The sequence below is a fragment of the Gobio gobio genome (genome assembly GCF_949357685.1).
Source record: "Gobio gobio genome assembly, chromosome: 20".
NCBI classification, from domain to species: Eukaryota; Metazoa; Chordata; class Actinopteri; order Cypriniformes; family Gobionidae; genus Gobio; species Gobio gobio.
Window position 1 is genome coordinate 43,114,808 of NC_137113.1, and position 25,078 is coordinate 43,139,885.

Genomic DNA, 25,078 nt, shown 5'->3' on the forward strand with positions numbered 1-25,078 from the left:
CATGTTTAGTGTTTTGTTCTTCTCTCAAATTTAAAATATTCAAAAAAGAATAATAAAAAGGGAAGAGCGGGGCACAACTTAACACTTTTTGACTTCCTCAGTTTTTTTAATTTACTTGGGGTTCAGAGTATTTATTTTTTCCCACATTAATTTCCCACATGTCTACAATGATGTGGTTTTGTTTCATTAATACAGTGTATATCTTTTTCTTGATTTACAAAAAAAGAATGAAAGTGAAATGTGACAACATGCCCCATAGGTGGGGCACATTGTAACATGACTAAATGACAGCTTAAAATGTTATCTGATCTAATCAGAAAATATATACAAGACAAAGTAAAATATTTTGTCAATAAAATACAATTATTAACTTTTTCATATAAAATAATGTTTTTTTTTAAATAATAATTTTGTTTAACAAACAGAGAAAAATGGTTTCCTCATGGTTTCTCAATAGAATTCATAAAAGTATAGAATATAATAGCGTAGTTCTAATAGGGGCTCATTGTAACGCATTGTGACAACACACCCCACCTGCACAACACCGGCTCGTGTCTTCTGCTGTTAGATCAGCATTAAAGAACTATCTCAACTGTTAAATAACAGATATAATATTAAAATAATATCAGATTTGTCTCATTTAAAATAAACACAAAAACAGAGATGAAAAATAAACTTTATAAAAATAAACAGAAATTGACTTTTGCTATGGTAAAATAAATGTTCAGTAATATCTTCCAAAGATTTTTTACATTTTGCACAATTGTTTCTATATTTCTAAGTTTCGTCGTCCTGGCATGTGTGGAAATGTTTAAACCATGTGTGTTACAACTATCCCAGTGTCAGGTTGTGCCCCACTCACCCCTACATTTTTTGTATTAGATTTACTGGAAATGAAAATACAACACTGACTATATCAGACATTAAATTGTATTTGGTTTTGCTTTAGAAGCATACATTTTACACTGGCCATTATTATCCACAGTCAAATCTGGGTGCTGAAGCAAAACCAGTTGAGAATGACTTGAAAAACAAGAGCACTAACCTTATTAATGCAAGGTAGATGGCAAATTTGACACCAATGCTTTTCTGTCTGGATAATTGACTGGTTTGAGAGTGTTGGTCATTCCCACTGTAAGTGATGGAGGGTTTTGGTTAGTAGCTTATTCAGTTATCAGTTTCTACTTAACAGCTCATGGTTAAGCGATGCAATTGTACACTTTGAGTGCACTCAAACAACCCCCAGAAAATATGTAATACCTGTTGATCTGAGCGGTGAATATCACACTTTGATTAAAGATGCTTTCTTTATCGATGCTGTATGTAATATGAAACACAGCCTAAGTGGACAAAGAGGAAACAATGAGTGCTTGAACAGAAACACACACAGGACAGTTTAAAAAGTGAGTTCACCTGAGCGTTGCCCTTGAGGATGGGTTTACTGATATGACAGGTGGTTTCTCCAGATAAACCTCTTTGCTCACTGTCAAGAGAAACACACTCCACTCTGCCCTGCTCATACACAAAATTATGTGTAAATACCCATTCAATAACCTAAAGCAAGTTCAATGACAATTGTCATTACAATTGCTTAAAAACTGCCATTAGACATATTGTATACGATTCATTTATGGTCAAATTGTGAGTATTTTTAATAAAATCATCCTGGTCTCACCTGTTTAGATGTGATTCTCCTGTAGGAAAGTCCAAAGGGGTATTTGAGGCTGAAGTGAGTGTTGTATGAGTTTTCTCCTCTGTTCTCTACAAACACTGTCACGTTGATCTCCTGCATTATCCCAACCTCTATGTTTGTAGATCTGGATCACAGAAACCAAAGAGAGATGCTCACAGTTGTGGGATTACAAATTTAAGAATATGTTTAAAGTACATTGTATTTAACATTTAATTAGTCTGCTATTCAAAGTTTTCAGGCCAGTTCCTGTTTCTCTTCATTGTAAGTAAAATGAGCACCAAATGTCTTTAATGGCTCTTGGAGCCCCTGAGTGATTGAATTATCGTCTATGCATTTCAATGACACTGTTATGCTGATTGAATCAGGACTGATGACAGGAATGTTTGGGGTGTGTCCCTATTTCCTATACAACATTTGCATTGTATTGTTCAGAGTGTCTCCTCCCCTGCTGTATAATCCCTCCCCCTGAAATGTAAATAAGTTACAGTGTTTTGTACTGTTAAGTTAGACTTGTTGGATGACCTCAGCCGAAGAACAGCTCGTGTCTCAATAAAGAGTAACGTCTGCTTGAAAGATATCCCAATGTCTCCTGGTCTCTTCTTCGATCGAGGAAAAGAAGTTCACAACATAACAATAACAAGTATGATTCTATAACTTGGCATTGTCTCTTCTCCATTCGTGCCCTTTCCATGATTCATGTGTGCTGATCTTTAATGTTACAAATCATAAATATTTGCTCACCCGGAGAAATTGAAATCCATCCTGAGGTCATCGACACAAATACCATCAGACCCACAGTTTAACTCAAAATCCAGCTGTGGAAAGAGGTGAGATATTTAGATATACAGTAGATTCTTAAATCATATAAAACTGCATAACTGTATTACAATAGATATAAAGTAATTAATATCTTTAGACATGTGAAAAAAGAGACTATAGTAAATTAAAATAATACTATGAGTTATGAATTGGATAGTTCACCCAAAAAATTTGAATTCTGTCATCATTTAGACACCCGTGTGTCATTCAAAATGACTTTCTGTAAGTCATCATTTACTCACACAAAAGAAGATATTTTGAAGAATGTTTTAACTTGTCCTATGAAGTCAATGAGGTCTAAAACAACACTGAACCCCTTTGACTTTCATTGTATGTACGCTACAAACATAGACATTTTTTCAAAATATCTTCTTTAGTGTTTAATAGCAGACAGAAAGTCCCTCAAATGACATGCAGTGGACCTAAATCATGACAGAGGTTTCATTTATGGATGAGCTTTCCCTTTAATGTTTTGTCTGAATGATTCATACTTTAAAACAAACATTGGTTTGCCTTCTCTTACACTGTGGTCTGTGGTGGTCTTTATCGTCGGCAGCAGTATTGGCTTTATGTTTTGCAGTCTGGCAACTGGCAAACCCTCAAAAGTGAATGTCAACTGATTGGACAACGGGTTCAGAGCATCTTCCGAGAAAGCCTGAGTGGGCAAGAATAGATAAATGACATTCAATTACCCGAAAATCAGGATTCTCAGTTTGTATTGCCACATTGTTGCATCAGTTGAATTACTCCCATTGAACTGATTTAGATATTCAAAAGAGTGAGATGGAAAAAAATAATTGTCAAAAAGTGGTGATGTTTCAGACTTACATCTATAAAGAAAGGATGACTTTTGCAAGTTTCTGCATTCAATCGAATGTTCAACTCATTACTGAGGAGCCGGTTTTTGGGTGAGAAGTTTGCTCGATATTTCTGTCGCTTGGCATCCAGCATTATGGTGTAATTCATCTTTGCGGACAGATCTAGATAATGAACATAAAACATACATGTCTTATTAAAAAAGTAATACAACGAGGACAAGTTTTTGAATTGTGGTACATCAAAGATAGAATATTTATATATGCTGGCATATTTATATAGATACATTACCATTCAAAAGTTTGAGAGTTGTAAAATATCAAGGTTTAAGTTTTTGAAAGAAGTCCCTTATGCTCACCAAGACTGCATTTATTTGATCAAAAATATAGTAAATATTGTAAAATCTTATTATTATTATTTTAATTTATGAGAAAAAAATAAGCTTTTAAAGCTATAGTTTGTGTCACCAGCAAAATCAAACAGAATTTGAAAAATATTTTTTAGACAGGTTTCCTGAACACTCCCCCTGGCTGCCATTGGTTGGTTCAACAAATAGTCCCACCTCCAAACTCATGCCATTGGTTGACCTAATGCTGCATAGTCGGGCTGGTTGTGTTTCTCAGAGAAAGGTTTTGATAGCACCACATTAACAAAGACAGTAACCTTATTTATAGTCTCTGCAGTTTGATGGCATTAGACAAATTCGACATTGACAAGTTCGCACACTTCAATATTAACTACACCATAAAGGAATATTTCAAATTTTGGATAAACCTCTTATGCTGTGTCTGTATGGACGCATGGTGAAACACACTTTCATGGTGTTTTCCAGTGACTGGTCTGTTTCACCGGTTTGTATTTTGGTTGGGTTGTAAGTTACTTTGGTTTCCAAGAGCATGATGGGTCTGGACCTGAATGATCCATATATAACACATATGAATGATTATGGCTGAAACACTGTATTTGTATATAGTTTTAGTTCTTTATAGAAGAAAACAGACCTGAGAAGCAGAACTGCTCCCTTGGACCCAACAGCAATGTCGGGAAGGTTGTCTCGACTCTGGTCTAGAGAAGACTGACTCAATGAAATCCCAAAAAACTGCAAACCTGCTCGCACAGATGATCCAGCAATTCTCTGTTTCATTCAAGAGGGAATGAGCGAGATAACTAAAATATTAGAATATTAGAGAAGCGAGTCAAGGAAAGTAATGCAAGAAAGGCGAACCACGAGGGTGAATAAATTATGACAGAATTATTTGTATGTGAATTATCCCTTTAAACTGCCACCAACCCACGTCTTTTTCACCTGTGAGTATTTTGAAAAGATCCCTCCATCTATCCCATTGAAGATGTAGATGCTGCCCTGTCCATCCTCCTCTAAAGGAGCTCCAATCAGCACATCCATGAGACCATCACCATTCAGATCTGCTGGACTGGCCAGAGAAGAGCCAAACCGACCCCTCTGACCTGCCATGCCCTCCAGTGTATACGAAGCGTATTCGAAGTTTGCCTATGAAGATATAACAGAGAGAAGAGAAACAGGGTTAAACAGACACAAATATACATTTATTCACTCTTATCCGATTACTTTTTTTATTTGAATTAAAAAATTTTTTTTTTAAATAACTGACCTGACGTGTGAAGATGTAAACAAACACTTTACCCTCCTGGTCAGACTCTATGTACGTTGGTGCCGATACCAAAAGTAGGTCTGTATTGGAGTCACTGTTCAAATCCACCACACACACCTCAGCTCCAAAATATGAGCCAATCTGAGGCTGAGAAAAGAGAAGTTTGAACATTAAAATAATCTGTACTCCCTACTGATACTAACATGCTTTGGAAGGAAACATAGCTAATGATATTGTAACGATAAGGGCAATGTCATCGAGCCATCTGGCCGGATGGACCAAAGCCTGAACTCCTCACACCAACTCGTGACTTGTCTTATCAAATCATACATAAACAAAGGGTTTTTGTGTCGATGTGACTATCTTACATTGATTAGATCCCAGGCGTCATCGTGTCTCGGCAGAAGATTGGAGCGTTGAATTTTATAGCCCCGAGACATTCATGTGACTTCACGTCCACACACACACACACCCTTTGTGCGAATGGGAACACACACACACGTAGCATAACTGTCCAACGCACACACACACGCTTTATTTGAACCATGTGGACCAAAACTGCCTCAATAACGTTCAAATATATATATTTTGTTGATTTAATGTCTTTATACGATGTATTAGAATAACTAGGATGTTTACTGTATGTAAATCAAACTCTGTATGCCAGTAACTGTGATAATCCTGCATCTCTGTACGCTCAAGTCGCAGAATGACAGTTCTTGGTATCTCTGTTATCGCAGAGACCCGACTGTACCGAATCTCGTTCACAAATTACAACAAGATGCATTATTACAGAAGTACCAGCTTTCTAAGAATAGAGGCTTAAAATGATCACCCAATTGATTAGCCAAGAGGAGGGGTATCCAGAAACAAAGGAAACTCGCGCCCTTCTGCCAAAGGACATGATTGGATCCCTCCAAGGCGTCGGCCATCCCATCTATAAGAACGGGAACTGACCATTAACTCTTCGCATTCCGCCACAACGAGGAAGACCACCCCTGGCCTTCACCACCCTGAGAAAAGGCATCCCTGCCATGGAGAGAGAAACCGGCAGACTTCTTGAGCGATTTTCCTAAACTTCAGAGCAATTCTCCCTGGACCAGAAGATCCGAACTTCCCGGACGATTCGAACTCAGACACTTACACACTAGAAGCTAGTGCTGGGCGGTATACCGGTTCATGCCGAATACCAGTATTTATTTATTTTATGATATGAATTTTGATGATACCGCTATACCGGTATATGTCGCTTAAACAACGTTCGGAACGTGGCGCAGCGCGTCATTGTTTGAGAGGGGACCCATTTAATTGATGCACTGTAGTTAGTAAGGAGCAGTCAGAGCACAGTTGAGATCGCATTAACAGCACAGCCAATGGCTGAATCCTATACTCTCATTCATTATTCCTCATGTTATCACTTTATTTGAAGGAGTGAATGAAAACGTGCGTGAAGTCGGACAGGCAATGTGTGTACATCGGCTGTACACTCGTTATTGCGGTGCAATGGGATAGAATGAGTGCACTAGGGTTTCAGACACCACTAAAAAGAGCTGCCCCCTCCAAATAATGCTATATTTGAGGTTATGTGGGGCGATTTCGGATTCAGCCCTTTATTATAGTGGAGAATTCGAACTACACGCGGCGCGCGCGCGAGAGAGAGCGGTTTCTGCGCGGAGCGCCGCCATGGGTTTAACAGCGCTCACCACATGGATCGTATAGCACTGATATAGACCAGAGCGAGCGCGTTTACATTTTTATGGACATTTTTGATAAACTCTAGTGCTCTAGACATGAACCAGGGCTTCGTTTCCCAAAAACATCGTAAGCCTAAATTGATCGTAAAAACGATCGTACGAGTGATCTTAATATTAAAGTCTGTTTCCCAAAAGTATCGTAACTTAAGTAGCACTTGAAAATGATCGTAGATCTACGAGTGCTCTGGAGTAATCGTAAAGCTCTAAGTGTATCGTAAGAGGACAGAGTTATGAGGTCACCTACAGGACAACCGGCAGATTACACCTTTAACTTTATTCAAGTGCATTGTGATAATACTATAAGGTTTTGATTGTACTTTATTGTACACTTTTTAAAAAAAATTTTTTTTTTATATTCTCAATATTATCAATGTTGATTAAAAAAAATTACAGTTCTGCTGCTTAATATTTTTGTGGAAACTGACTTTATGATCACTGGATTTTTTTTTATTTTTATGAGGGCAGGTAACAAACAAAAAAAATTATAAATACACATCTGAATTAAATTAGGATATTTATTTCGTCTTTTTGAAAGGTATCTTTTCTTGGTTTTTTTTTTGTTCAGCCATTTTGTCAGTGCCTCAGCCTGTAGTTGCTTTATATAGACGTGTTTTGATTGCTAATCCACATCAGATGACAATTATTAGGTGAAACGTTCAGAGGAAACGATTCCATATAAGGTTATATTTCAGCACTTCGCAAATGGACAGCGACTCTTAAGTAGCACTTAGAGCGCGTTCTCGCGCGTTCATGTTAAGTACATTTTTGGGAAACGCACGTGGAATTGCTGCGAGTGATCGTAACTTCGCTCGTAGAACATGCTCTTTACAGCTAAGATACATCGTTATTGGGAAACCCGGCCCTGAAGTGTGTGTGCGCGCATATTTCATCACGTCTTATTAAAATGAAATGTATGCGCTGATTACACTGATACAACCGTATGTCTGATCACGAACGCGTTGACACGATGGATTATTCTGCTACACAAAAGACAATGATGTAAATTAATAAATAAACTGACAATTCAAAGAAGAATGGGCAAAAAAGTAACTGCTTTATTAACTGATGTGTGTCATTCGTTCAGAGAGTGCTCTTAAATGTATTGCAAATATCCGCGTTTCTCCTCGTTTTGGCAGTTTGTTGTTATATAGGGTTAGATTTTTAAAATGCTTAAGGTGCCCTCAACTCAACTTTTAATATTCAGGTGTCTGTAAGTATGACTGAGTGTGTTGCAGGTCTGTGTTATTGGTTGTTGTCTCTCCACGTGATCATTTTGTGGGGCTTTGCAAACCTGTATTAACTCTAGAGTGGAATTTTTCTACAATATTCACTCGTCATGACAGTAAAACAGGGTATTCTAGTCAATCTCCTGCAGTATTTCCTCTTAATCAGTAGAAAATGTGATTAACACCCAGTCATGCACAGGGGAAAAAAAACCGTCATATACCGTGAAACCGATATAATTTAGAAAAATACCGTGATATACATTTTGGGTCATACCGCCCAGCACTACTAGAAGCCATAAGTAATGCAAGTATTCTATTTTACAATCAAACTCTGTGTAAAAGGTTGTCTGAATTATTCCTGTTCACGGGATTGTTAATTGCTTGAGGGCTCTTGTGAAAGGGCGGTGAAGCTGTCTCTCTCTTTCTCTCCTTCTCTCTCTCTCCCTCGTTAATTCTCTCTTTCCATCATTCTTTTTCCTTTTATATTATTCATTAAATTCGATTTTTCCTTGTTTGTACCATATTGTTTGTTTTCTCCTACATATATATGCATTTTTCCCCCGTGTGAATCGTAGCTTTGTACTGTAGTTGTTTTATTAAAACCCAATAATTGCATTAAATTGAATCCGTATTGTTTTAAGCTTGATTTTCTTGTATTACTACTTCAGTAATACAAATTGTACAAACATAAGAAATATTATTTGTCCTGATCAAGCAGATGTTAAAGTTTGTAAGATTGATAATTGATGAAGAAATCAATTTGGATAAAGGTTACTTTTACATGATTAAAGGTTCCGTTAAAGGTTAATATTGTCTGTACAACAAGCAAATCATATTCATAGACTCATGAATATTTACACCATTTGAATTAATTATTCCCCGAAACTCATTGTTGTTACAATATTGTTTTTACGCATGGTTTTGACACCAAAAAAATGTAAGTGAACAACCTTGGGAGAGTCCAGCGGTGGTTTATATTGATTGGATCTGAGTTGTGATACAAAGACTTGTCCTTTATGCTTGTATCTCGGGGCTCCTAGAATAGCAAAGCTGGTCCCTGACACTGTTGCAATGGCCATCGAATAACCTTCAGACAAAAGGAAATAGTTCAATAGCATGTTTATTCTGAGTTATATTTACTGTTTGAGTGTTTCAATAAAAAGCTCACCTAGATAGCTATCATGCTCAATGCCTGTTAGAAAGGAGAAGTCTGGAAAATATTCCTGATATCCACCTTTCCACTGGAAAGCTCCCACAGCACTCACTAACACACTTCCCTAAACAAAAAAGCAGAGCAAAACAAAACTGTACTGGATTTGGATACACACATAATATCTCAAGATCTCATACCCCTCACTTTAATTAATGACGAAGGTCCCACTTTATATTAGGTGGCCTTAACTACAAACTACAATGTTGTGTTCATATTGTATTGCAAAACACTTTTGCTGATTTTTCGGTGGGACAGGAGTAAAGTTAGGGACAGGTGTGGTTGTATGTGGAAGTATAAGGGTAAAGTTAGGGACAGGTGTGGTGGTATGGGTAAGTTTAAGGGTAAAGTAAGGGACAGGTGTGGTGGTATGGGTAAGTTTAAGGGTAAGGATAGGGACAGGTGTGGTGGTGTGGGTAAGTATAAGGGTAAGGATAGGGACAGGTGTGGTGGTATGGGTAAGTATAAGGGTAAAGTTAGGGACAGGTGTGGTGGTATGGGTAAGTTTAAGGGTAAAGTTAGGGACAGGTGTGGTGGTATGGGTAAGTTTAAGGGTAAAGTTAGGGACAGGTGTGGTGGTATGGGTAAGTTTAAGGGTAAAGTTAGGGACAGGTGTGGTGGTATGGGTAAGTTTAAGGGTAAAGTTAGGGACAGGTGTGGTGGTATGGGTAAGTTTAAGGGTAAAGTTAGGGACAGGTGTGGTGGTATGGGTAAGTTTAAGGGTAAAGTTAGGGACAGGGGTGGTGGTATGGGTAAATTTAATGGTAAAGTTAGGGACAGGTGTGGTGGTATGGGTAAATTTAATGGTAAAGTTAGGGACAGGTGTGGTGGTATGGGTAAGTTTAAGGGTTGGGTTATGTGTAAGGGAAGTGTCAACAGTTTAATTATAAATGTAACTACAGATGTAATTACATGCAGGGAATTTTTAAAATGTAAGTACAACGTAAAAGCATGTACTGTATGTACACAATAAGTGCATTGTATAAAATGATTAATTTAAATGTTAGTACATAGTTACAGTATATATATAATATATAATGTAAAGTGGGTCCATGACGAACAATTTGTGACCATTACAAAAAAAGATATGCAATTTTGGGTGCATAGGGTGCAATTTTGATTATAGGTTAATACATGTTACAGTATTTAAAGTTTATTATCAATATAAATTTAATATCAAATATAACAGTATAACCATACTATGATCATTCACTTGGTCTGAAGAGTTTAATGTTAAGGATCTGGTAAATTTGTATATTTATTTACAGATGGTGTGAAAGCTGCGCTGAATCCATCCTGTGCAAACTCCATTCTGGAGGAATCACCTGAAGTCTGGGTTCCTGCAACAAATCAACAGAATTTACTCAAATAAATCATTGATTCCAAGTAATTTAAAGCTTTTAGGAAAAATCTATTCAGTTATTTATATAAACAGTATATATATATATATATATATATATATATATATATATATATATATATATATATATATATATATATATATATATATATATATATATATATATATATATATATATATATATATATATATGCACACACACACATCGATCAGGCATAACATTATGAGGTGAGATGAATCACACTGATTATCTTTTCATCACGGCACCTGTTAGTAGGTGGGGGATATATTAGACAGCCAGTGAACATGCAGGAAAAATGGGCAAGCGTAAGGATTTGAGAGAGTTTGACAAGGGCCAAATGTGATGGCTAGACGACTGGGTCAGAGCATCTCTAAAACTGCAGCTCTTGTGGGGTGTTCCTGGTCTGCAGTGGTCAGTATCTCTCAAAACTGGTCCAAGGAAGGAACAGGTGTGAACCGGTGACAGGGTCATGGGCGGCCAAGGCTCGTTGATGAACATGGGGAGTGAAGGCTGGCCCGTGTGATCCGATCAAACAGACGAGCTACTGAAGCTCAAATTGCTCAAGAAGTTAATGCTGTTTCTAATAGAAAGGAGTCCGAATACACAGTACATCACAGTTTGTTGCGTATGGGGCAGCATAGCCGGTGACCAGTCAGGGTGCCCATGCTGACCCCTGTTCACTGCCAAAAGCGCCAACAGTGGGCCTATAAGAACTGGACCACGGAGCAATGGAAGAAGGTGGTCTGGTCTAATGAATCACATTTTCTTTTACATCACGTGGATGGCCGGGTGCGTGTGATGCTTACCTGGGGAACACATGGCACCAGGATGGACTTTTGGAAGAAGGCAAGCCGGCGGAGGCAGTGTGATGCTTTGGGCAATGTTCTGCTGGGAAACCTTGGATCCTGCCATCCATGTGGATGTTACTTTGACACGTACCACCAAGCATTGTTGCAGACCATTTACACCCTTTCATGGAAACGGTATTCACTGGTGGCTGTGGCTCTTTCAGCAGATAATGTGTCCTGCCACAAAGCAAAAGTGGCTCAGGAATGGTTTGAGAAGCACAACAACGAGTTTGAGGTGTTGACTTGGCCTCCAAATTCCCCAGATCTCAATCCAATCGAGCATCTGCGGGATGTGCTGAACAAACAATTCCGATCCATGGAGGCCCCACCTCGCAACTTACAGGACTCAAAGGATTTGCTGCTAACATCTTGGTGCCAGATACCACAGCACACCTTCAGGGGTCTAGTTGAGTCTATGCCTTGATGGGTCAGGGCTGTTTTGGCAGCAAAAGAGGGACCAACACTATATTAGGAAGGTGGTCATAATATTATGCCTGAACAGTGATATATATATATATACATACACATATATCTATACATACATAAAGCAGAAATACACATTAATTATTTTCTTTCTTTTGTGTGGTCTTCTGAGGTACCTTCAATGGCAATAATGTTTTCTTCTAGCTTTTGAAGAATATTATTCAGTGCATTAAAGTCTGTCACTTTGAACACGTGATCAATATCTGGATCAGAAGCAATTGTGTTCAACTCCTCTTTTGCATTTAAATCATTAAAAGCATCGCCAACCTAGAGACAAAAATAATGTTTCCTTAAAAAGAAATGCTACATGTCATGTAATAAATGGATATAGAAATACATACATGTACACACACACACACACACACACACACACACACACACACACACACACACACACACACACACACACACACACACACACACACACACACACACACACACACACACACACACACACACACACACACACACACACACACACACACACACACACACACACACACATTCCAATGCATTTGTTACTTCATAGCTATTAGTAAATTAGAAAGTTGGCAGCTCAGAAATGGCCACATAAAATTAACAACATATTTTAGGTTTAAACCTATACCTTTTTGCCACATTTAAGAATTTGACTAGACACAATTAAACAATTAATAATCTGATGTAAAGGATTTAAACAATGTAATGTGAAGAAAAAGCCTACCCCGATCGCGAATCGTGTTATGCTCTTTGCCTCTGCCTTTGATGCTGCGACTTTCAAATACCCCCTGTCATGTGACTCTCCATCAGTAATAACAAGCAAGATCTTTTTGCTGATGGCCTTGACCCTCCATATGGTGTGAATAGCTCATCCCTAGTATTTGAAAAGAAATTTAGAAGAGATCATGTAACCCACATTAATACCCTAATAATATATAGTAATATTAACTACTCAGAAAACCAACATCATAGCAACACAGTTTTGTGGTTTAATTTTTTCTCTTCATTTTCCCAGAAAGTTTAAAAATAATACATCTCATAATGTGTTACATTTTAACATCTAAACTGCACATATAAGCATTATAATATATATGAAATGGGCCAATCAAATACAATGATTAAAATGTATATAGTTACAAACAAGTCTTACACAAGTTTTCTGATGGCGTCTGCAGTGTAAGTGCCACCTCGAAAGTAAGGTATATTTTTCACCTTAGATTCCCATGTGCTGTCTTTGAGTTGATTGAAATTGTAGTGAATATTACAATCGTTGGAGTAAGTTGCAATGGCAAACTGTAAACCAGCAACAGAAAATGTCTCATGATGTGCTCTATAATGGCATTCAGTTATATATATTTTTCTGAAATAATTACACATGGAAAGACAAATTCAGGTCTTATATTAATTTATATGCACTTAAAAACATTGGCTGCAGTCAGTAACGAAAATCACTGAAGTGATATTGAAGGCTATTCCTACCTGTCCATCCCGGTCAGTAAAACGCTTGATCATCTTTATCACAAAATTCTGCATCGTTATAAAATCGTTAATCCCCACACTCCCAGATCCATCTAACAGAAACGCAATGTCAAACTGACCAGGACAGTCTGTAAATGAAGAGAGCAGAAGAGTGTATGTAGACCTAGTTAAAACTGGAGTCAAGTTACATCAAAAGAGAAGTTTCTTTGACTGAAAAAAAAAAAAACCTTTGGTGATCATCATATTTACCTCTCAGAGAGCTCGGTATTGGCGTTTTAAACACACTGTTTTCTCTGATGAAGCACATGCCATTGTAGGTGGTAACTGATACACATTTCTTTGGAATGGTTGGACCACAAATCTGAATGAGAAGGAATATAAACATGGATTTCAGTTTATTTAAAAGGAATACTAAATCAAATATTGAGCACAAAAGATCATGTCTTCTAAACCTGTCAGTGGGACATAAGCAGAAAACGTACAAAAGAGGCCGTACAAATAATTCAAAGTTGAATAAGCCACCAATTGACCAAAACATAAAATAGATACACATTTCCATGAGAGTGTGTTGAGCTTATGTTCTTCAGTGATTTGCATGTGGAATAGTTATAATTTGTACTTTATCTGTAACTGATCTCAAAGGTGTTCTGAACCACTTACCGCCAGCTTTGAAGACTGTTGATTTTGAACCATGGAAAGTCCAAGAGACATGTTGACGGCTTCCGAGGGCACTTCATTAACACACAGACAGTTTGTTCATTTTCATAAATAAATAAATAATACAAATAATAATAATTATAAAATCTTAAAAGGGAAAAAAAAATATGTTACACAGCAGTACAATTGAATTGCTTTTAAATCAGAGTTTTAAATTGCATGTGCTAAGTTTTGGTAATACGGCAAAAGGAAATAAAACACCTCATATAACCTTCTAATGTTGATAATTTTCTGACTTTTCTAATTTTTAAGGACCGTTCATTTGTTGATAAAGAAAACAACTCTCATATACAGTATTACCCTTGACCCTACTGTAGAATATACTTTACTTGGAAAGTGGAAAATAATATTTCAATAAGAAGTGTAGTACAAAACCCCAAATACCATCAATCTTCAGTGATGAGCAGGTTCCTTGTGCGACAGAACAGTCATAAATCAATCCTCTTTTATCTCGGCTGATTTGAATTAAAGGATCACTCACGATCAGACTGTCAGAAAAAAGGTAAGAATACAGAAAATAGATTATTAATTTAATGGACAATTTTGTAAAAGTTCCCATAAAAGGAATTTACATAATGTATAAAAAGGAATGTATAATTTCTGTAACACTTTACAAAAAAAGTTGTATTAGTTAATGCATTAGTTAACATGACATACAGACACATAAGACATTATAGACATTAAGACAAAAAACACTGCAAGCAAATGTTTTTGTATACCGCACACACCAGGAAAAGTGCTTAAAATGTTAATACTCATAATTTAAATTTGAATTATGCATTGCACTGCATTCTGTTGTGTTTTAGGCTTTAAGGAAATGTCCGTAAACGAACTGGTACGGGTAATTTTATTTTGGCAAATATCGGTCATCTGAATATTCTATATGCTTGCAGAAAATGTGAAAAAGAAAGGGCGCCCTATTGAATTCTATGGTTTTATGTATCAGGACATAATAAAAATCTTTGGCAAGTCTTAAAATTAGGTAAATACAACCACACGTGACATATCAACAACATGATGAACAACAACACATGACATATCACACTGTGTCATTATTTATTTAACAAAATCTAGGCCAAAATATAAAAGCCATGGGTGACAAAGTACACCCCTTACTGTTAGTATAGGAATTAAGAGGGTAAGTAATGGTCAGGTACTGCTAATCAAATGTCTTTGATTAATTGATCATCAGCAAGTTTGATCACCACTATAAAAGCAGAAGTTTTGTCAGTTAGCTGGTCTAGAGACTTCAGGTGTGTGTTAAAGGATTAGTTCACTTTTAAATAAACTTTTGCTGATAATTTACACACACCCATGTCATCCAAGATGTCCATGTCTTTCTTTCTGCAGTCGAAAAGAAATTAAGGTTTTTGATGAAAACATTCCAGGATTTCTCTCCATATAATGGACTTTAATGGGCCCCAAACGGTTCAAGGTCCAAATGACAGTTTCAGTACAGCTTCAAAGGGCTTTAAACGATACCAAACGATGAATAAGGGTCTTATCTAGCGAAACAATCAGTTTCCGCGAGAAACCAAGCAGTATTTATGCTATTATTTTACCTCTTTTCAGACGAACGTCATCATCTCTGAGCTCAGCCATTACTTAAGTGAGATCAAATTACGAGGGTGGTCATAGATATATTGATCGTAGATGCCTAATTCTATTGATCCGTACAAGTGCTAATGAGGTATCTACGTATACATCTATGACCACACTCGTATTTTGACCACACTTAGCGGAAGTAATGGCTGGACCTTGAACCGTTTGGAGCCCATTGAAGTCCATTATATGGAGAAAAACCCTGGACTGTTTTTATCCAAAACCTTAATTTCTTTTTGACTGCAGAAAGAAAGACATGGACATCTTGGATGACATGGGGGTGAGTAAATTATCAGCAAAAGTTTATTTAAAAGTGAACTAATCCTTTAACACAAAGCCAAGGAGGAAAGACATTAGAGAAGCAATTGTTGCTGCCATCAATCTGCAAAGGGTTATAAGGCCATTTCCAAACAATCTGAAGTCCATTATTCTACAGTAAGGAAGATTATTCACAAATGGAATATTCAAGATAGTTGCCAATCTTTCCATGAGTGGACGTCCCAGCAAATTCACCCCAAGATCAGACAAGAAATCTACACCTCAGACTCTACAGGCCTCAGTTAACATGTTAAATGTTAAAGTGCATGGCAGTACTAAGAGAAAAACGGGACATGGTTTGCCAGGAGGAAGCCTTTTGCAAAGTTGCATCTGAACAAACCTCAAGACTTCTGGAACAATGTCCTTTGGACAGACGAGACCAAAGTGGAGATATATTTGGCCATAATGCACAGCGCCACGTTTGGTGAAAACTAAACACATCTTATCAGTATAAACTCATATCAACTGTGTCCATCACGCTGATGGAGGCTTGATGATTTTGGGCTTGTTATGCAGCCACAGGATCTTGGCACCTTGCAGTCACTGAGTCGACCATGAACTCTTCTGTATACCAAAGTATTCTAGAGTCAAATGAGGGCATCTGTCCGACAACTATTGGATCATGCAACAGGACAATGATCCCAAGAACACCAGCACATCTATAACAGAACGGCTGAAAAAGAAAAGAATCAAGGTGTTGCAAAGGCCCAGTCAAAGTCCAGAACTCAACCCGACTAAAATGTTGCGGCAGGACCTTAAGAGAGCTGTGCAGAAACAAATGCCCACAAACCTCAATGAACTGAAGCAACACAAAATTCCTCCAGAATGATGCGAGAGACTGATACGGAAATCATACGGAAAGGTTTTTGCTGCTAAAAGTGTCTCTACAAACAGTTAAATCATAGGGTGTGCTTAGTTTGTCACCGATGACTTTTCCCTTTTGGCTTTATTTTTGTTAAATAAATAATGACATGGTGTGATATGTAATTTGTTGTTGTTCATCTGAGGTTTTATTTACCTAATTTTAAGACCTGCTGAAGACCAGATTATTTTTTATTATATTCTGATATGTAAAAACATAAAATCTAAAGGGTGTCCTTTCTTTTTCACATGACTGTACTTCACAAATAACACTGCAAAAATAGTAGGAATGATGTTATATGCTTGTCATTTTAAACACAGTCCATGTCTATGACTGTGTGTGCAGGAAGTTTTATTTGTATATATACAGTTCTGTATTTTTCTTGGTACTTTCTCTGTTTACAGCCCATAAAGCATGGCACATCTCAATATATAATGCTATAAATTCAGTGATTGCCAACAGGGGGTGCTGCATTCAAAAAGACACCATATGGGACCTTCTGACTGGCCCATTGTTTAGGATTCACACACATTTTAAATAAACATTTCAATAACCAGTACAATTCTTTACTATGTGCAATGAAGCAAAAAGGCTGTAATCTGAGCTTTTTCCTCCTCCATCTATTGTAGTAGCATCTATTTCAGATTTACCCCTTAAGGCCAATTATAAACAAAACCAACTGTGGTTTTTAACTGATGTTAGTAAGCCAGTCTCTTCCTGTCCCAGTGTTCAGCTCGTGGCCATAATAAGCTACAGAGTGAAGGAGTCTTTACGCTCATAAAACTGCTCTCCGTAGGTTTATCATTATCTCAAGTAGGCAGTGTGGTGAGTACTGACTTTCCAAACCATACAGGTTTTTTTCTTTCTTTTTGGTTTCATTATCAGTGGTTATATTGCTCTCACCTTGTTGCATCTTTCTGTATGATCTTATAGCCAAAGGCAACATTTTGGCTCTGTGAAGGTGCAGTGAAAGTTTTCCAGGTAACAGGATCAATGTTAAAAGCCATCACCGACTGAGATACTAAAGTGTTCAGAAGTGATAAAAAAAGAACAAAAAAATAGAAAAGTGATTAAAAATATTGAGTTAGTAACTAGAAATTGTAATTTACAATTAAAATTTGACATACTTCCATTCCTGTTTGCTGATTGGTCAGTACAGCGTTGCAGCCATGCTAAAATATTAATATGCTATAGTAACAAATGGCAAACACCAGTGATATCACTGTGTCCAATAAAGGCAATTATGTAAAAAGATAACATTAAAAATGTTTTGTAACCATTAAAAAAAAAAAAAAGAACTTGAGGCCATGCTACACTGAATATAATCATTGTACCTAACCAAATATTTAGTTTGTTTGGTTTCCTCTTGTAACAGTAATAGTGTAATTGTTTTCATACAAATATATTAATGTGTGAAAAGCTGTCATGTGCATTTAGGTGTTGTTTATGCAGTGCTATTTCATAGATGCAAAAAGTAGAAAGCTCTTATGAGAATTAGAGGGCATAGAAGGAAGTTCACACTTATTGCAATTTGTTCTTGCCTTAAAAGGACATTCTTCATCCTTGAAACACTGAAAACTTGCATAACTCCAGATTGTCTGGTGAAAGGCAATTACTCACTGAAAGGACACTTTTCGCAGACGAAGTCCCACTGAGTGAGTCAACTGGAAATGGCCTTAATTTGCACGTATTTACCTTGCCCTAAATTTTCGCCCATCTTATTCCACTTACTGCTGAGATATCACTTAGAATTCACCCCAAATCTATTGTAATCAAAGTCAATTCTCACTATACAGTATTATATGTGTTTGATATCGTTTGAAATGTCTCAGTGTGACTGGTACAAAAATATTATAACCACAGAAGTATTAATAAGAGTTTTTAGAGCTTAGAGATATTTTACTCATGACGGTGGGTGTGGCTTTTGGAGCCATTTGGTCTCTTCTTTCAATCCGGGCAAATGGGACATTGATTCAATTTAAATTCCCTTTGTTATCAGATGTTTCCATTTGAAAGAGGTTTCGGTCTGATCTGAACTACTTAAAGAGATGTAGCAATGAGTTTGGGGCGCAATACGAAGATTGGGCCGTAACACAGCAAATGCTCTGTGTTACGAAATATTTAGAAAGTCAGGAAATCTTTCAGTCTTTAGGCTATTTTGGAATATTTTATGTTATGTACGAATTATCTTTGAATTGGTTATGTTATTGGCATTATACATTTACCTGACTGTTAATAAAATTGTTACATTTTGATCTTGTCACGATTCATGAATTCACTTACTCATTCTCTCGTGTGTGTGTGTGTGTGTGTGTGTGGATGGATCTGGGCAGCTCTCGAGTCACTTCTCCATTCCCACTCTGTTCCCGCTCAGTGGATCTCCGTGCTCTGTTTCCATGCTGTGGTTTCTTACTCTTGTGTTTTGAGAATAAAAATAACTCTTGACTCGCAATTGGATCCTTTGCAGTTATTACTACCTACCGCGCTGACACCCCTATTCTGATTTACTCTGGAATGATTAATTATCTCAGATTGTGAAACGAATATAATTTCAACAAAGGGTTAAAACGGAATGATTAAATGTATGGCTAACTATTAAATATAAATGACCAAACAACCAAATGGCATTCTATCCTAAATTCGACGATATGATAAAATGGAGTCAGATAAAGTATATTACAATCAAATCCATTTTGCCCAGCTGAAACATAGAACGCGCAGCGACCTTCTACCGCAGCTCGTTGCCTTTCTTGAATGAGATTTTAGCAGGCCTTACATCCTCATCCCTATCATATCTGGTCAAAATATTACATACGTTATAACATTAGAAAGATAGTCAAGGTTTTTTAAATTAGATGTGTCTAATGTCGTATGATCAGCAGTGTCTCTCTATGTTGAGTATCTGTAAAACTTAAACTGTAAAAGCTTTACACTTAATTCCTACGACACACTGATTTCTTCACTCATTCATTTATTCATGTACAACATGATTATTGCAATGCATTTTGCACATATTTCTTTTTATCAAATATTGAGTATAAATAGAATGTAAAGCTAAATTTACCTGGTTAGAACATGTAACTAGTTCAATTTATCGTCACTCACTGCTTACAATTGTAAGAGAAGGAACAAAAAGGTTTAAGACTTGCCCACACAAGAAGGCTATACAGAGGGTGGATATAAACAGCTATTGGGGTAGTGACGGTGTGTTCAATATAATAAGTAATAAAAGATAGAAATATCTCACCATAAAAGATGCACAATCTGATACAGAAGTTCTGGTCCATTATAACCTGTCAAATAGCGAGGATATATGAGGTGGAACAGTCAAGGCACTAAATGAAAGTGAAGATGAGTCCTAGCTGTGGTTCATAGATGTAAAAAGGGGTGGAAGCATTAAACTAAAGAGGAAATAACAATTCCTTATGTGTCTATTTTACATTCTACCACACATACATAGAGGGCCTGTCCAATGCCCACACTTGTGGCCTTTGCACCAGACCACTTGTCTACTTACATGATGTATTTCCTGTATTTGGCCTAAGTTTTCAAGTATAGGTGTGAAGACTGTAAGTGTGTGTAGAACATTTGATTACCCGATGATTACCACACTTATAGTGGTGCAAAAAATGCAAGTGTAACCAGAGCTTTATTTAGATTTTCAATACGTTTTAAAATAATCTTCTAAATATCTGTTCAGTATTCCCTATGTAACAGAAGACACTATTTAAAAACTGTGGTGCTTATAATTAAGTGATAAAAATACATATAGCCTACTCCTCTTTGCACCAGTAAAACGTGCAGCAATTTATGTTTTTCCACCAAATTATATTTAATATCTAATTAATTTAACTTACAGTGGAATGTTTTCCTCGACATCTCGTGATTTGGGGGCATGCGAGTTCCCAAACATGGGAACAGTGTGGGTTTAGTGTGTTCAGGGCAGTGCGCTTTGGCATTTTTAAGACATGGGACAGTCTTGCACACTTACTTCTGTTACGATCCTTTCTAGTCTAGGGGCAGGAAAGGAGGGTAACAAAAAGTTGCGGGGAGAGAATGAGAGAACTGTCCTCTCCAGGGCAGATACAAAATGCTCACTGACACCAGTTTCAAAATAACCAGATTTATTAAACGGTGGGAATTAACAGAAAGGGCTTCAGGAGGGGAGGGGCCAAAACAACAAACAAAACATTCTTACTAAGGTTAAGGATAACTTACCAAAAGTAAATAAAAGAAAACACAGAAACAATTACCTTACTGCTTTACTACTCAAAAAAAGGATAAAATGTGGTTCTTAAAAAGCAAAAGGCATCCACTTTCCTTCACGAATAGAACTTTAACGGAAAAAACTCTGCACTGCTCAGATTGAGTTAAAGTTTCAGGAATGCAAACATTAGCTCAGACACTTCACAGCTCTTTACCCGAACACTACACAACATAAGGAAAACAACAGCGCTGGGACCAGAGCGGTATTCCAGAAAGCAAGGTTAACTTACCGTCACATATACCTTCCCAGATAGCAAACAAGCCCCGGAACGGATCCGGAACACATAAGGATTGCAGATCCAGACCAGATCCCGGGCAGACCCGCCCCGTATCCGCTCATAGCTGCTGATCCGCCGCGGATCCGATCTGGACCCATTCATTAAGTGGGTCATTCGGTCTGGATACCTTTCAGATCCCTCATTCAAAATTAGTATTCTGTCAAAAACTAGCTACACAGAAATATTTAAAATATAATGGACCATCATTAAATAGACTGGATTGCTCTATAAAAGCTTGACTATTTAATATCTGCTTTTATTAATAGGCTACTAAAAAAACATGATTAAATCATTCAAAACTTGAAATTCATAATTAATCCCATTTAGCCAGTAACAATAAAACTATAAAAAATAGGTAATTTATACAGACTGTAAATGTAAAAACAAGTCTGTAATTACCTAGGCTATTTTTATAGTTTTGTTATTTATGAGTAGGCTACATCGAATAGGTATTACAGAATAATATATTTTTTAAATGTTGCTCAAGAAACAATTACTCTTATTAATGTAGTAAACAGTTGCAGTGCTTAAATTTTGAATATTGATGAATTGTTCTGAATTCTACATGTTCAGCATAATAACCGGAGATGCGCACAGAATCAGCGCCATACGTCACAGAATATTGCGCAACATGCGCAGCTGCGGAGCTTACGCTCATTTAGTAGACTGAGAATATGCGTAGCGCTAGTTGCATCAGCCATTCCGACTGGAAAGTTCGCTCGCTGGATTGCTCGCACTTTAAGGACATTGTATGAGTAACGGACAAGTAAGTCCAGTGTAATTTGAATATTAATGTTGTATTACAAGTGTATTCGTTGCAGATACTGTTTATAAGTTTTATTCATTTATATTCATGCGATCTATCTACCTCACGTGAGTTATTGTCAATCCTTTGAAGTTTAATATAGCGATCGCTATAACTTGAATGAGGAAGAAGACACTTTATGTTGAGTTTATTTATATTGTTAATTATTATTTCTCTTTAACTGTTCAAGATCAACCTTGCACATGTCCATCTGTGTTGATACTAAAGCAATCATTAAAAGGCTATCATCTATCCATTACTCTGAGTTCTCTGACAAGAACACTGTGGTGGTCAGTGGAGACATTAAGGATATGTTCCCTTTCAAAAGCTACACTCAATGCTGCATAAGCTTATGCAAATGGGAAATGTCTTTGACATAACCAGCTGTGAAAATAGTGTGAAAACACGTCAATGAAATTGACCCGGAGGTATTTATAGCCTCGGACGGTGACGTCATAGGCGCACCTGCTGCACGAGGCTATAAATAGATGAGCTTCAGCTGGAGCAAACCAGGTATTTTTGTTTTCAGACCAACTCTGTGTTATGGTGTGTTACAAAGTCTCTGGAAAAAAAAAATCTCTCTCTCTCTTTCAAGACTCAACTTGAGATCTTTGTTAGGAGTTAGTTTTCAACATGGCAGTGTGCAGATTTTTCTCTCTCTTTCTCATCTCTGTTACAAAGAAGCATTAGTGGAAAGAGTTCTAGTTAAATCTAATCAGTTGGAAACGAGTCAGCAGAGTAAAACGCTGCATCTCCATGTTCTCTTTCAAATAGAACTGGATGCGCACGTTTATTGCTGTGTGTGTTTGGGGAAGAGCATGCGGTCGCTGCATTGAGTCAGACGAGTGCGAGCATTGCAAGCCTTTACAGTTAGAATGCTTTATGCTCGTCTGGGCTACTTTCAGTCCGCACCAGTTTTCGGAGCTCTCGAATGGGTTTGTTGACGAGCAAGAGACGGGTCCGTCCCTTTCGCTTGCTCGCTCACCAAATGCATGTTTCCCCGCGTGATCCCTAAGCGCGCTCCGGCGTTTCTTCGGCTCGCGCGAGGAATGATGATGAATCTCTGGGTCCGTGGACCCCGCCTGCGATCGTTCCTCACATGATGGTGAATCCATACGAGGAATTTATCGAGGTGGTTGTTCGCGCGGTGGCCAGGGCAGTTTGTCTGGTACCGTGAATGAGAGATCCCCGAACGCAGTGAGCTTGAGGTTTCTATCTAGAAAGCATTTACTTCACGTGTTTTTGTACCCTTGACTTCGACATTTTCGACTATCATGGGTGCGAAATCGCGTGGATATGTGAGAATACCCCAGGTGGGAGACGCTCACGAGCTATCTCTCGCCTGGGTCTGCATTTTCATTAAAGAGACATACCTCCCCACAAAGCCATGTAGAAAATAAACGTCGGCTGTCATGGGCAAAGCTTATATATATGAATTATATATTGTATATTATTTTATATGGAATATATATATAATATATTATTTTATATGGAATATATATTGTATATGATTTATATAAGAATAATAAATATAAAGGGACAGGTTGGTGCTGCGCTGCACACTATGGCTGTCTTGCACACATATCAGGCTGACCTTCTGAAGGATTTGAGTGGTTCATTTGGTGACTCAGTTAACTCTGTAGTGGCCAGATTTAAAGGAGTGGAAGAAACATGAAGTGTTCACTCAGTTTCTTCCTCAATGCACTCAAGGGGAGGGGCTATCAGCCACACAACCTCTCTTCAGTCCTTCAAGATTTAGGGGGGTAATAAGCAGAGTGTGGCGAGTCGCGCTCTCCCTCGTAAAGACTGGAGACCGGCTCCTCAACAACCTCCCAGGGCAGACCTCGGGACTGTCATCAATATAAGAAGTCCGGTGGTCTGGTGCCCAGTCTGCCCCCACGGGACAGGGCGTGCCATACATTTGCTCGGCCCACCCCGTTATCCTCAAAACTACTCCAACCCCTGGGGGGGGGGGGGGGGGCAGTGGTTTCCAGTGAAATGTTAGACATTCAGTGTTTAAATCCTGCTATCATCCAGGACATAGAACGTCTAACATCCCCTCAACAGGAAGTGTTAAAATTGTCACTCTCAGAGTCTCAGGCAGCGTGTGAACTTCTGCCAGGCGTTTCTGCATGGGTGTTAAGCACGGTAAAAATTAGTAAACTAATTTATTTGTCATCCTCCTTGTTTGAACGGCGTGGTCTCCACTTCCATGAAGGCGGAGTTGGCGTTCGTACTGTCACAAGTGACAGCAGTTACTTCCTGGTCCCCAGTAGGGTGGGGGGGGGTGTCCAATCTCAGATCTTCGAGTCTTAAACCGTGAAGCAGTTAAAGTACTCAAGGTCAAGATGTTACAGGGAAGGCGGTCGTGTCGCATATTCAACATTGTGATTGGATTCGGCACGATTGATCCGAAGGACGCATGTATTCGCATATAAAGTCTGCCACAACACAGGAAGTTCCTGAGGTTCGCTCTTGGGGGCAAAAGCTTACCAATTTCGGGTCTTCCATTTGGCTAGCCTTGTAACCGCACATATACAAAATGTATGGATGTATAACCGGCTCCATTGGGATTCCGGGGCATTCAAATTTTGAATTACAAAGGCGATTGCTAAAATTAGCACAATCACATGAGATGGTGCTTCAACACAGTGTGTTGGCTCATCTAGTTTCTCTAGGGTTGAGACTCAACACCAAGAAAAGTGTTCTTTCTCCTGCCCAGAGAACGACTTATCTAGGGTTTGTTCGGTTTTTGGTCACAAGGTGGGCACAATGGTTTCCCGCTTGAATCAAGACCATTCAGTATTCCCTTAGCAAAGTCAGGCTAGACCAAGATCTTACTGATCATCAGCGCCAGAGTGTTAGGTCTAATGGCATCAGCATCCACGGGTTTCCCTTTGGGGTTGTTGC

General features: G+C 37.9%; 1 pseudogene across 1 annotated transcript in view; it reads right to left on the reverse strand.

Annotated features, from left to right (window-relative positions):
- The window catches only part of LOC307144224 (integrin alpha-X-like), a 30,994-nt pseudogene that overhangs the window by 3,139 nt on the left and 2,777 nt on the right, over window positions 1-25,078 (reverse strand). The window contains exons 2-23 of the transcript XR_013818694.1: window positions 17,723-17,840; window positions 14,422-14,525; window positions 13,981-14,051; window positions 13,570-13,681; window positions 13,321-13,448; window positions 12,992-13,134; window positions 12,566-12,715; window positions 11,979-12,129; window positions 10,416-10,489; window positions 9,108-9,216; window positions 8,890-9,026; window positions 4,960-5,106; window positions 4,635-4,838; window positions 4,330-4,463; window positions 4,103-4,239; window positions 3,341-3,492; window positions 3,036-3,167; window positions 2,435-2,508; window positions 1,676-1,817; window positions 1,414-1,512; window positions 1,261-1,340; window positions 1,046-1,132 (exon numbers count right to left, since the gene is read on the reverse strand). The product of XR_013818694.1 is annotated as an integrin alpha-X-like (transcript). The remainder of the gene's footprint in view (window positions 1-1,045; window positions 1,133-1,260; window positions 1,341-1,413; window positions 1,513-1,675; window positions 1,818-2,434; window positions 2,509-3,035; window positions 3,168-3,340; window positions 3,493-4,102; window positions 4,240-4,329; window positions 4,464-4,634; window positions 4,839-4,959; window positions 5,107-8,889; window positions 9,027-9,107; window positions 9,217-10,415; window positions 10,490-11,978; window positions 12,130-12,565; window positions 12,716-12,991; window positions 13,135-13,320; window positions 13,449-13,569; window positions 13,682-13,980; window positions 14,052-14,421; window positions 14,526-17,722; window positions 17,841-25,078) is intronic.